Raw genomic sequence first — 13404 nt, forward strand, 5'->3', positions numbered from 1 at the left:
TATTGAGCATTTTTCATCTCAATTCTTGAAGCTTTTATGTTAATGTTGGCTGTCTTTGAGTTCTTATTAGTTTCGGTGAAATCATGTGAAAGATTTAACCAACATATCTACCTCAACCCATGTATATCATTAAACTGACCGGTAATCCGGTAAATGTATATGTTAGGCTGCGAAACCTGGTATGTAAATGCTTGCTTGAGGATAGATGTGGTAAGACGAGTCAGTTGGATAATGGGTAAAAATGGGTAATTTTTTTGATATGGGTATACATTTGTTGAACAAGATTAGGCCTGATGCAAATTGGGTTGAAGTTGTCACTTTAACCTTAGTATGTTAATTAAATTAACGTTTCTAGGATTAGCTATTGATTCGTTTGGTATGTTTTATGTAGGAAAAATTGGTTGCCAACCAACTATTATTTGAACAAATTAGCTAAAGATGCATATAGACTGTATTTATTAGCATATAACTCACACTCCATGAAAGACATCTTCAATGTTCATCGTCTTGATATGAAGGTACCGTCTACTTATTTTCTATAGTTCTCTCCCAATTCCACTTTAGTGGGTCCCCTCTCCATAATGATTTCATTTTATTTTTATGTATCTGATGGCAGGCGGTCGTGGCGTCATTTTGCTATTCAAATCCTCCAAAGTTAAACCTGAACATCGACAACAACGCATCTAAATACATGCATTTTTTTTTTCAGGAGTCAGCTACTGCATATTCCATGACTATAGTCAACTTTATGGGAAACAGATATAGAAAGGTACATCTTGCATGGTTGGTTAGATATGGGTATGTGTGTGTTGTCCCCTAAGATTGATTTCATGAAAAATTAATGTGTGATGAAACCACACTGAATTCGTTAAGTGTTTGAGTTCGAGTTTGAATTAATGGATGGATAGTCATCATAATATATGTTTAGTCATCGAAAATTTTATAACAGAATTGGTGTACTTCCACTGTGTAGTCCACTTCATAGTATATACTATTAGCTACCAACTTTTGTGTCGTTTTAAGTTTTTATCGGTGTCGTTTTATACATTTATAAGGAATGTTATGTTTTATTTTTAACAATTTAAACATGTATGAGGGGTATTGTGTCTGAGGGGACTTATGTTCGATTCTTATTATTACCCCTCTTCTATTTTATTTTATTTTATTTTTATTTATTTTTTTAGTGTGACTTTGGAGACACGTTGACTCTTCTTATTTAGCATGCTCCCATATGTTTTATGACATGTACCTAATTTTCAAGTCTACGAGTGTAATATGAACATCCGTCGACAAAAGGATCACCCTAAGATGAGCATCTCTTGGCTATTGAGAACGAACCAAAACAGCGACCAAGTCATACAACTACCCATATGGAATGATGACGCAACTAACTTTGACCTCGCAACATACAATACTACACCAAAACAAGTTATCATAGCTGCGAGTGCGTGCTAGGTAAAAGAAAATCAACGTAAGTCACTTAACGGACATATTTTTTCTTTAATTCCTAACCGTATTACCTGCTGTTGTTAAGCTTAGTCTACTTACTCTTCTTAATTTACCACTGGTGCTACTCAATTTTATACCACATGACACGATCGTAAAGCCAAATTTTGCAAATAGGTATGTTGTATATGTTGAATTACACAAATTGTCTTTTAAAGAACTTTCAATTCTATACCAAATTATGACCAGCCTACTAACTAGGTAATTTCACACACCACAATCACTGGAGAACTCCAACTATCTGGAATATCGGGAGCACATAACTACTTCAATCCGGATATCCAACAATGCCAACAATACCTGACACTGTAATTATGCTAAATGTATGTTTACCTAAATGTATGTCATACATGATTCGAAGCATATCCTCTGTAAATAAAATCGTAAACAAAATGGACTGATGATTCACTTTGATTGTAACTGTACAACATATAACACAGGTACAAGGCAAAGTTCGAAGAAAAGCCACTGCTACAACTAGACCACAGGCACTACGACGATCCATAACAAGAAAAAGTAAAAAATTGACATACACTTGCCGAACTAATGCAGCACATTCCAGCAACATACAAGGTACAAAAACAATTCATAAAGAAAAAAGAACGCGGATATTATACTATAAATCAAAACTCATAAATACAGGGTCGTCTGACGACGTGCGAAGACACAATCGGAAATATACAAACACCCAAAGAATGGTTCTATTACGGATGCCCAACGTCTAAAAAAAAGCTGAAAGGAAGTCCGCCATACCTAGAATGTCCAAACCACAACGCCAAAGGACAATACATAGTCAGGTAAATCTCATAACACTAGACGCACTACAGACCAACAATACTCAGTTCTAACAAATAATAAATGACCAACAGCAACAACAATGTTCACATTCTTCTCCGACGACGCAGACAAATTGGTTGGCGTGAGCTGCAAAGCTCTGGTCACATCAATGGGATACGACAACGCATTTGTTCATAGTTGTGGCTATTTTGTGTTTTATATCCTATATGCGTCGTCGACTATTGGTTATTCTTTTTTATGCAAGAATTGATTTTGTTAATGGTTGTTCACTCTTGACCTACGAATGATTTTCTGATGCAATTGTATTTCATTCTTGATCACCGATTCAAGCCAACACCAACTGCAATACCAGGTAAGTCATCAAAACCAATAACCAAAAAAATAAAGATTACATGGTTACTTTCTTTAAGATTGTATTCAAACAGTTTTTACTTGCCTGCACAATTCATATTGGCAGCTGTTAACAGTATGCCTTATCATTATCACTTTGTTTGTCAGTTTACTATTTACTACTAATAAAATTTGCTTTGCTCCGTGACCTCTGCTTGATAGTAATTATTTGGAATAACTTTACCGAATTGCAAAAAATATGCATGCTAGACTGTTTATACTGTTGGCAAGCCTCTTCTATTTGTTATATTGTCGACGAAGTTTTAAATCTGTCTCTTTTCTTTGATACATGAATCTACTAAAGCATCGGAAACATCGCTAATTGGCTAGCAGCAAGGGACATAAATACACCCCGCAACACAGTGCCACCAACATCCGGTAATCAACACTCCACCAAAATCTTTTTTGTAGCCTATATAATGCAAGTAATAGCAGTGGTAGGAAATCTGTGCCACATCGATAACATATAACCTACAAATAGAGACAAGGCGTTGTAAAAATAATATGGCGTGGTAAAAAAATAAGGCCAGTGGCCGACACAAACACGGCCACAACGAATAGATCAGCAGGTAAAAGCCTACTGTTCCAATCCACTACAGACGTCAGACAACATGGATGCCAAGAAAAAAGGACTAAACAACAAGCGGCGTGGCGATAACAACACCAAATGACAATTTAAAGACACTCATGTTTATAGTATAGTCAATGTAACTACAGACTGACAGTTTATAGTATAGTCAATGTAAATATGCCATTGCTCCATACATGGTTAAAGACTGTTGCCTGTAAATTAAATGACCTTATGCTTATGTTATTTTCCCAAAATTATATAACATGTTATGATCGCAGAACTACCAACTCAAATGTAGCAACGTCCTGACCGCAGCAACGCGCGGTCAGATCTTTAACTAGTTATAACTAAATTGACCCAAATATACCATAATGACTCTTTTTTCTTAATAATCTTCCATAATTGTTTAATCAATAATACTTCATTCCATTCCTTTCAATGACTTAAAACGCGACTCTCATTGATCTTTTGGAGTACACTTTCAGGTCACTTGCTTTGGAGTAACAAAATTGGGAGGGTGTGTGAAAAAATCATAAGCTTTGGAGTTAACAAAATTATTTATTGTTAGTGGAAGGATTATCTTTGTGCATTATATAGAAAGATAGGGACGGCCAATATAAGTATAATTACTATTACTACTGTAATAAATAAGGATCATTGATATAATTGCATGTTAACCATAGAGACTGTTGATGTAATTTAATCTTATAAATATTTTTGACACTACAAGACTCCTTTAAATATTTTATTAAATAACCACCATCCCTAAAAAAAACTCAAGACGTGTGTCTTCATTTTAAAACAACATTTTAGGGGCTCGCCTTTCAAAAAAAAAAAAAAAAAAAAAAAAAAATTAAATAAAGACCAATAACTGTCATTGGTAACAATAGGATGATCTAACAAGTTGCTGATCAGTTTAGAATATCATTATTTAAGAAGATCGTTCGGGCAATATGGGTGTATTCAGGAATATCATTATTTAATAAGACTGATTACCTTCTCGGCAAAAAGAGCATCAGTGCTGATGAGTTGAGAGTTAACCTAAAGGAAAACCAAATCAGTGACTACAAAATCATTCTGGTAAATGTTATCACAAAAAGTTAAACAACTCAGTTCATTTGAGAAAGTTTGTGTTGGAGGTTTTATTGAAATTTTGTTTAGGGTAAAATAATCGATAGCCGGATAAATCACTGAATCGTGGTATCACTTTTCGAAAGTAATTATTCGACCCTTATTGCCTGGGTTACACGAATATCACTTTGGGATAAGACAGAGATTAGTTCTTGTTATTGGCAGTAAACAAGAACTCTTTTGCATGAGAGTATTAATGTGTTTTTCGTATATCTTATTCTCATAAATGATAGTCCTTATTTATAGGCACCCAAAAACAAGTATTATTCCACGATGGAGATGTTTCACTAACTAATTTCGTTTTCAAATCTAAAACAAATCCTTTACATAAAGTTGTTTGTTTTATTTCCAACAACCAAATCTAGGAAATCGTTTTCAAATCTAAAACAAATCCTTTACATAAAGTTGTTTGTTTTATTTCCAACAACCAAATCTAGGAAATCGTTTTCAAATCTAAAACAAATCCTTTACATAAAGTTGTTTGTTTTATTTCCACGATTGAGATGTTTCACCTAGTGCAGGAATAATACTTCCGTAATCACTCAAATTTGTGATAATGGAAAACCACTTTCGGGTCCGGACAATCTATCACTTAATGGGTGTACACTCCGTACCTCCTAACCCATTTACAAGTGTAGATTAAATCCCTCAATTACACTAAATTTTCAACAATCCTCCCCAATTTAGTGCAATTCATTTCATGAGAATTTAACAAATTAAAACAAAAACTTATGCATAAATGAAAATATCTTGAAGATTGAATTTTCACCTTAGTACATTACACATTCCAAATATTCGAGAATCGGGGTGTTCTAAGAATTGAACCCTTCAACCCATTTGAATAACTGAAAATAACATACACATAAGTTTTCAAATACTCTAAAGCTATCCTGACACTTTACAAGCCATGTGTCCATATCCATTCATGAATGTATCTAAAGCAAAAGTCCAAGCTTTGTTAAAGCGGCAAAACTTCACATTCACATAGGTAGTTCATTTCAGTCATGCACCTGCTATTGCACTTTTTCAAATAAACCATTAAGAAGCTAAACTTCATCCTCACCTTCAACAGGTCCGAGTACATACCTTACCTTGAGATGATGCAAAATTTTGTACTCCAAATTTCTAAGTATAAGCCTTTCACATTGAATTCAACTTCTAATTTTCATCAGAAGGGAATTGGGTATCTTATAATTAGAAATTTATGTGGACTTTAAACCCATCCCCACAGCAGACTTGGTTACCAAGTCTCTTGCCAATCCCTTCGTCAAGTGATCAGCTAAATTCTGTTGTGACCTCACGAACACTATAGAAATCACCCCATTCATGATGAGTTCACGAATCATGCTATGTCTGACACCTAAGTGTCTAGACTTTCCATTGTACATCTGGCTATAAGCCTTTGCCAATGTCGCAGCACTATCACAATGGATAGACATGGGTGCTATAGGTTTAGGCCATAATGGTATCTCATGGATCAAGTTTCTAAGCCATTCTGCTTCTTTACCAGCAGCAGCTAAAGCAACAAACTCAGATTCCATCGTTGAGTTGGTAATACATGTCTGCTTCTTAGAAACCCATGAAATAGCACCTCCCCCAAGCAAGAACACCCAACCACTCGTTGAAGAATGATCTTCAATATTGGTTATCCAACTCGCATCAGAATATCCTTCTATTACCGAAGGAAACCCATTATAAGATAAACTATAGTCCATAGTTTTCTTCAAGTACTTCAGTACCCGCCTAATTGCTTGCCAGTGATGAGTACTAGGATTACTAGTATATCTACTCAGTTTTCCCACAACAAAAGCAATATCCGGCCTTGTACAAATCATGGCGTACATCAAACAGCCAATCACCTGAGAATACTCAAGTTGTGATACAGCTTCACCTTGATTAGGCATAAGCTTCTCACTTGGATCAACAGGGGTACTCACAGGATTACATTCAAAGCAATTGAACTTTTTCAACACCTTCTCAATATAATGAGATTGACAAATCGAAATTCCTTTGCTTTCACGTTTGATCCTAATGCCAAGGATAACGTCAGCCTCCCCCATATCTTTCATGGAGAATTTTGATGACAAAAATTCTTTTGTTAAATCAACCTGACATTGGTCAGTCCCAAAGATTAACATGTCATCAACATATAGACAAATTATAACTCCTTTACCAGAATCATCAAATTTACTATATACACATTTATCTGCTTGGTTTAATTTAAAACCACTAGATAAAATCACTTCATCAAACTTTTGATGCCATTGCTTAGGTGCTTGTTTCAAACCATATAAGGACTTCACAAGTTTGCACACCTTGCCTTCATTTTCTGGCATGACAAAAGCCCTGAGGTTGGTTCATATAAACCTCCTCATCCAAATCACCATTCAAGAATGCTGTCTTCACATCCATCTGGTGAATAACCAGATTGTGAATTGTAGCCAAAGCAATCAGCAGTCTAATGGTAGTGATACGTGCCACAGGAGCATAAGTATCAAAATAGTCAATTCCAGACTTTTGTCTAAAGCCTTGAATGACTAACCTTGCCTTGAACTTTTCAATAGTTCCATCCACCTTCATCTTCTTTTTGAAAATCCATTTGCAACCCAATGGTTTGCAACCAGGAGGTAGATCAGCTAACACCCAAGTGTTATTGCCCATGATAGAATCTATCTCATCATTAATTGCCTCTTTCCAGAATGCAACATCCCGAGACCTCATTGCTTCATCATATGTTTTAGGATCATCATCAACATTGAAACAATACGAATATTGGGTAGAAACATCATCCCTAGAACCTTCAACTAAGTATAGTTGAAAATCTGGTCCAAATGATTTAGGTTTCCTTTTTCTTTTGCTTTTTCGAAGCTCAAGTGACTGATCAACAGCCTTTTCAGAGACTTCATCATTACAATCCTTATTGATTCCATTGTTACTTGGAATCATATCCTTTGGTCCAGGTATAGATGAAAATCGATTTTCATCAAAGATTGCATCCCTTGAATCAATCACAGAATTGATTGAGACAAACTCATTAGGCTCTATTACATAGAACCTATATGCCTTGGAATGTTCAACATATCCAACAAATATGCAATCTATACCTCTTTCACCTAAACTTTTCTTCTTGGGATCAGGTAGTCTTACAACCGCCCTACAGCCCCATACCCGAAGATAATTCAAGTTAGGTTTCCTTTTTTTCCAAAGTTCATAAGGTGTAATCTTGTTTCTTTTGTTAGGAACTCTATTAAGCAAATAACAAGCTGTTAACATAGCTTCCCCCTAAAATCCTTCACTTAAACCCGAATAGAATAACATGGAATTAACCATTTCCTTAAGGACCATATTCTTCCTTTCAGATATACCATTTTGTTGTGGAGTATAAGGAGCTATGGTCTCATGGATAATACCAACGGATTGGAAATACGATTGGTCAATGTATTCACCTCCCCTATCTGTTCTAAGTCTTTTAATCAAAGCCTTTTGTTGTAATTCTACTTCAGTTTTAAATATTTTAAATTTATCTAATGCTTCATCCTTAGTATGTAACAAATAAACATAGCAAAATCTAGAAGCATCATCAATAAAAGTCACAAAATATTTCTTGTTCCCTAAAGTAGGAGTAGCATGCAAATCACATAAATCACTATGTATTAATTCCAAAATTTCAGTATCACGATGTACATTTTGAAATAGTTTCTTAGTGATCTTTGTTAACATACACGTTTTACACTTTTCATTGTTCATGTCAAAAACCGGTATTAATCCATCTTTAGACATATCTTGCATTCTTTTAAAGTGTATATGTCCTAGTCTAGCATGCCAAAGTGTAGAATTATTTATGCTAGAAGTAGATATAAAAGCAAAATTAACATTCAAGTGATTAATGTTAAGTCTAAACATTCTATTGCATAAATAACCAAAACCAACAAACATACCATGTTTTGACAAAACAAACTTATCAGATTCAATCACTTGTTTATAACCTCAACAATTTAACACACTACTGGAAACCAAATTTTTTCTTATTTGTGGTACATGCAAAACATCAAACAAACAAATAGTTTTTCCAGAACTAAAACACAAATCCACACTTCCACGTCCATGAACAGAGGCTGTTGACTCATTTCCCATATGAAGAATTGATCCATCAGTCACGGACTCGTAAGTCTTGAACCAAAATCTATCCTTGCATACATGGGTGGTGGCTCCCGAGTCAACCCACCACGCGACATCATCATCCTGCACAAAATAAGCCTCAGATATATATGAAACATAATAATTCTCATTTGAATTATTAAATATATTCTGACCTTTCGAGTTGTGGTTGTTTAAACCATTTCCCGAACCGCTTGTGCTAGATCCTTTGGCATTATTATTACCAAAAATAACCTTGCAATCCTTTTTCATGTGTCCAGTTTTACCACACTTCCAACAAGTCAATTTAGACTTCTTGTTCGGATTAGCCTTGTTATAACCTTGATGTTTATGTTTGCCCTTTTTGTCATTATTACTAGTGAACTTTTTATGTTCCACCATATTGACAATAGACGTACCAGCAACTTCGTTGCTCTTTGGCTTGTCATTATCCTGCAACCTGAGGGATTCCTCAATACGCAGATGGCTACCCAACTCAACAAGAGTTAACTCCTCCTTCTTATGTTTCAAAGAATGTTTAAATTCTTTCCAAGATGGAGGTAGTTTATCAATTATGCTTGAGACTTGAATAGACTCATCCATGTTCATCTTATGTTGTGTGAATTGACCAAGTATACGAATGAGCTCATTGTATTGTTCCAAGACCGGTCTAGAATCGACCATCTTGTAATTATTAAAATTACTCACAAGGAACTTTTTACTAGAAGCATCCTCAGACATATACTTGGTTTCTAAACAGTCCCATAGTTCTTTAGAAGATTCAACATTTAGGTAAATATCAAAAAGGGAATCAGCCATACCATTGAGGATTAAACCTCTAGCGATGTAGTCATCGTTCTCCCACTTGCACCTTTTCCAAATTTGTTCAATAGTGGCATCATCACCATGATCTTCAGGAATTGGTGTGCTGAGTACGTACACCACACTCATGCTGCTCAGAAAGAAGTGCATCTTCTTTTGCCATCTCCTAAAATCAATTCCCTCAAACTTATCAAGTTTGGAGAAATTCGCCGTCATGTGTTTCATCGTAGCCGCCATCGATTATAACGAATAATTACTTTCGATTGTTGGAGGTTTTATTGAAATTTCGTGTAGGGTAAAATAATCGATAGCCGGATAAATCACTGAATCGTGGTATCACTTTCCGAAAGTAATTATTCGACCCTTATTGCCTGGGTTACACGAATATCACTTTGGGATAAGACAGAGATTAGTTCTTGTTATTGGCAGTAAACAAGAACTCTTTTGCATAAGAGTATTAAGGTGTTTTTCGTATATCTTATTCTCATAAATGATAGTCCTTATTTATAGGCACCCAAAAACAAGTATTATTCCACGATGGAGATGTTTCACTAACTAATTTCGTTTTCAAATCTAAAACAAATCCTTTACATAAAGTTGTTTGTTTTATTTCCAACAACCAAATCTAGGAAATCGTTTTCAAATCTAAAACAAATCCTTTACATAAAGTTGTTTGTTTTATTTCCAACAACCAAATCTAGGAAATCGTTTTCAAATCTAAAACAAATCCTTTACATAAAGTTGTTTGTTTTATTTCCACGATGGAGATGTTTCACATAGTGCAGGAATAATACGTCCGTAATCACTCAAATTTGTGATAATGGAAAACCACTTTCGGGTCCGGACAATCTATCACTTAATGGGTGTACACTCTGTACCTCCTAACCCATTTACAAGTGTAGATTAAATCCCTCAATTACACTAAATTTCCAACAGTTTGTAACAAATTTATGGAATTTTGAAGGTCACGGATTAAGTACCCGAGACAACGAATTAATATTTCATGGATTAGATGGACCTTCTTTTACCCCTTCCTTTGGTTTCGGCTCCTCCGCCCTCTTTTTCTCATCCGGAAAAGGTGTCACTGCACTACATTCATGCAACACATCTAAGTTATGATATCTGATGATAGTTCTACCGTTTTTAGTCATATCCAGCCCTCTGAGTTGATACTCGTGTTACTTCAGGTAATCTCTCTAAGATCATAATAATGTTCTAATAATTAATCATCAATGTCCCTTAAGATTCCTCTTAGATCATCTTCAAATACCCAAACAATCTTCTTTTCGATCCATCTGTTTCAGCATGATTCGTCAACCACCATATCCACAACTCAAAGCTCCCTTAAGTGGTATCTACCTTGTAGGGATTGACCCACCTAACGCCCACATTGTTTCCCCAAATAACGCGTACGATAGCCTAATACCACTTAAATCCTTGTAAGCCACACTGTAATACAATTCACTATAATTCAATTATGCCATCTTCACACCATTAGATGTTTATATTCGAATATTATCAGTCTCCGTGATGTTCTTCACCACAAAGTTACCATGAGCTCTTCCACCAAATCCAACAACGTAAACCTTTTCAGCCATCATGTGATGACGACATAATTTTGGACGATTTGTTTGAAAAACTCCACATTTAACATCACGTCTTCCGATATTTTTTACTCGTTGAGATCCACTCGAATATTTGCTAAAATCTCAAAAGACCTCTTACTGAACGTAGGTGTACAATACCAATCTATATCACAAAGTAAAAGCAATATAGGAAGCCGAAATTTCTATTTAGGGAGAAGTTATAATAAACTAGAGCCGTAAAAAAACGGTAACAATCGTTGTGAATTTGATCTAATTGAAATTCCGGCTAACAAATTTTTACCGTTTTCTAGAGTTATAGGTTATTACAACTTCTTCTCCCAAAAATAGAAATCTTTACCTATGGTGCTTTGCTTTATGATATAGATTGGGATTATAAACCTACTTTCAGTGAGAGATTTCTTGCGTTTTTAGCAAATATGCGAGTAGATTTCAACGAGTCAATAAGATCGGAGGCTGCAGAGTTTTAAGAAAATCATCAAAAATTTTGCCGCCTTCACGTAAGGGTTGAAAATGTTTACATTGTTGTATTTGGTGAAAGAGTCCATGGTGACTTTGTGAGAAGAACATCATGAAGGCTGATAATAATCGAATACAAACATCTCATGATGTGAATACGACATAATTGTATTACGATATGGTTTACAAGGGTAAAAATCGTATTAGGCTATCATACGCGTCATTTTGGGAAATATTATGGGCATTGGATGGCATCAACCCCACAAGGTAGATAGCACCCAAAGGAGCTTTGAGTGTGATGATAGTAGTTGTTGAATCATGCTGAAACATGTGGATTAAAAAAAAACTGCTCTAGTATTTGAAGATTATCTAAGAGAACTAAATCTTCAAAATTAATCCATGACAACGATATTTAATTATTGGGAACATTATTCTGATCTTAATCAGAGGGCTGGAAATTACTAAAAATGATAGATCATAACTTAGATGTGTTGCTACTTAGATGTGTTGAGTGACAGACTTGTAAAAAATGGCTGAGACAGCCGCTAGAAAATCGTTCATCACGTTGGTTGCGTCTTGTATACAAACGGCAAAAAGAGTCAACGAGGGTCAAAGCCGGGAAGCGGGAACAACGGCAGTCAAAGTGACAAAGATGGATAAAAATTCAAAATTAGGGCTTATCTTTTTTGGCTGCCCTATTTTCTTCAGCAGCGATGCAGCGCGTGATCGATGTTCAGTTGGTCACCGCTGGTAAAGTTCGTACGTTTGTGTTCGGAAAACCGTCACGAATATAATGATGGTGGCGGTGAAGTCTAATTCGAAGGGAACAATGTCGTAATTGATGTTTATAATTTCTGAATGTTTTTTTAACTTTTATAGATTGAAAAAAATTTGGGGCGGAAGATGATTGTACTGTGGGTATAGGAAAAAAAAAAAAAAAAAAAGAGAGTAATAAGTACACAGGCAACCCACAAACAAAATGTCAGAACTCAAAGCACGTAAAAGAATCAACATAAGACCATGAATAACTCATCATTTGTAGCCTGAATTACGCTTTGGATGAGCTAGGTGGAGCTGCTAGAGCTTATTTTTCAAGATGGAAGAGCTTATGTTTTTTAGGATATTGCTAACGACGGCCCTAAGGGCTGTCGTTTACATGCATTAGTATATTGTATATGGCGGCTATTAGTCATTTTCATAAAGGCGATTATCAAAAAATACAACATTTTAAAGTGTGTTAACGACACCCCTAAGGGCTGTCATTAGCAAAATTTCATCATCTAAATTTGAGACAAGCATTCTTTATTTATAGAGATTGAAATGTTATACATTTTAGTGAAAAGGTGTTCATATATGGTCACATATTTTGACTAAAATTTAACCATGAATGGTTACATTATTTCATAAAAAGGTTATACATTTTCATGAAGAGTAACACCATTTCATGAAAAGTTGTGTCTTTTGACAAAAAAGATACCAACTAACAAACATAAGTCGAAACTCCCTTATCTCAAGTAACTTACCTTATCACACAAAATGGCCGGTGACACTATAATCACCAACAATATATCCGGGATATATTAGTTTCAATTGCTCACCAAGATCTCGAACTAATTTAACTCGGTCAAAAAATCAATCAATGGCCGAGTTTCTCCCCAACTCGGTCTAAAACTCGGCAACTCGAGTCAAACTCAGTGAACGACTCGATCAAAGTATAACTTTTTTGGCTCCCGATTACAGTATGTAAAAATTCAGGACAACGAGTTTTATTAGAACAAATATTAGAACATACATTATTAGAACATATATAATTATAAACTCGAAGTCTATTAGAACATGTGTTAAAACATATTCCGTATATATCTATTTCAAAAAACTAAAAAATCAATGTTAGTTAGTATCCCAGTTCTAACCCGAGATCTCCCCAAGGGTCCAAGAACTCCCTAAAAACCTCCGACCGAGGTTTCCTCAAGTTCCGAGTTCTGC

The 13404-nt window shown here is 35.2% G+C and overlaps 1 long non-coding RNA gene across 1 annotated transcript; it reads right to left on the reverse strand.

The window, feature by feature from the left end:
- Positions 1-2116: 2116 nt before the first annotated feature.
- On the reverse strand, positions 2117-12297 carry LOC139892900 (uncharacterized). The gene is made up of 4 exons (XR_011774283.1): positions 10336-12297; positions 4262-4306; positions 2741-3165; positions 2117-2644 (listed from the first exon to the last, which is right to left on the reverse strand). It is a non-coding gene; the product is annotated as an uncharacterized lncRNA (long non-coding RNA).
- Between the last annotated feature and the right edge of the window lie 1107 nt (positions 12298-13404).

This window comes from Rutidosis leptorrhynchoides, chromosome 2 (assembly GCF_046630445.1).
Source record: "Rutidosis leptorrhynchoides isolate AG116_Rl617_1_P2 chromosome 2, CSIRO_AGI_Rlap_v1, whole genome shotgun sequence".
Lineage (NCBI taxonomy): Eukaryota > Viridiplantae > Streptophyta > Magnoliopsida > Asterales > Asteraceae > Rutidosis > Rutidosis leptorrhynchoides.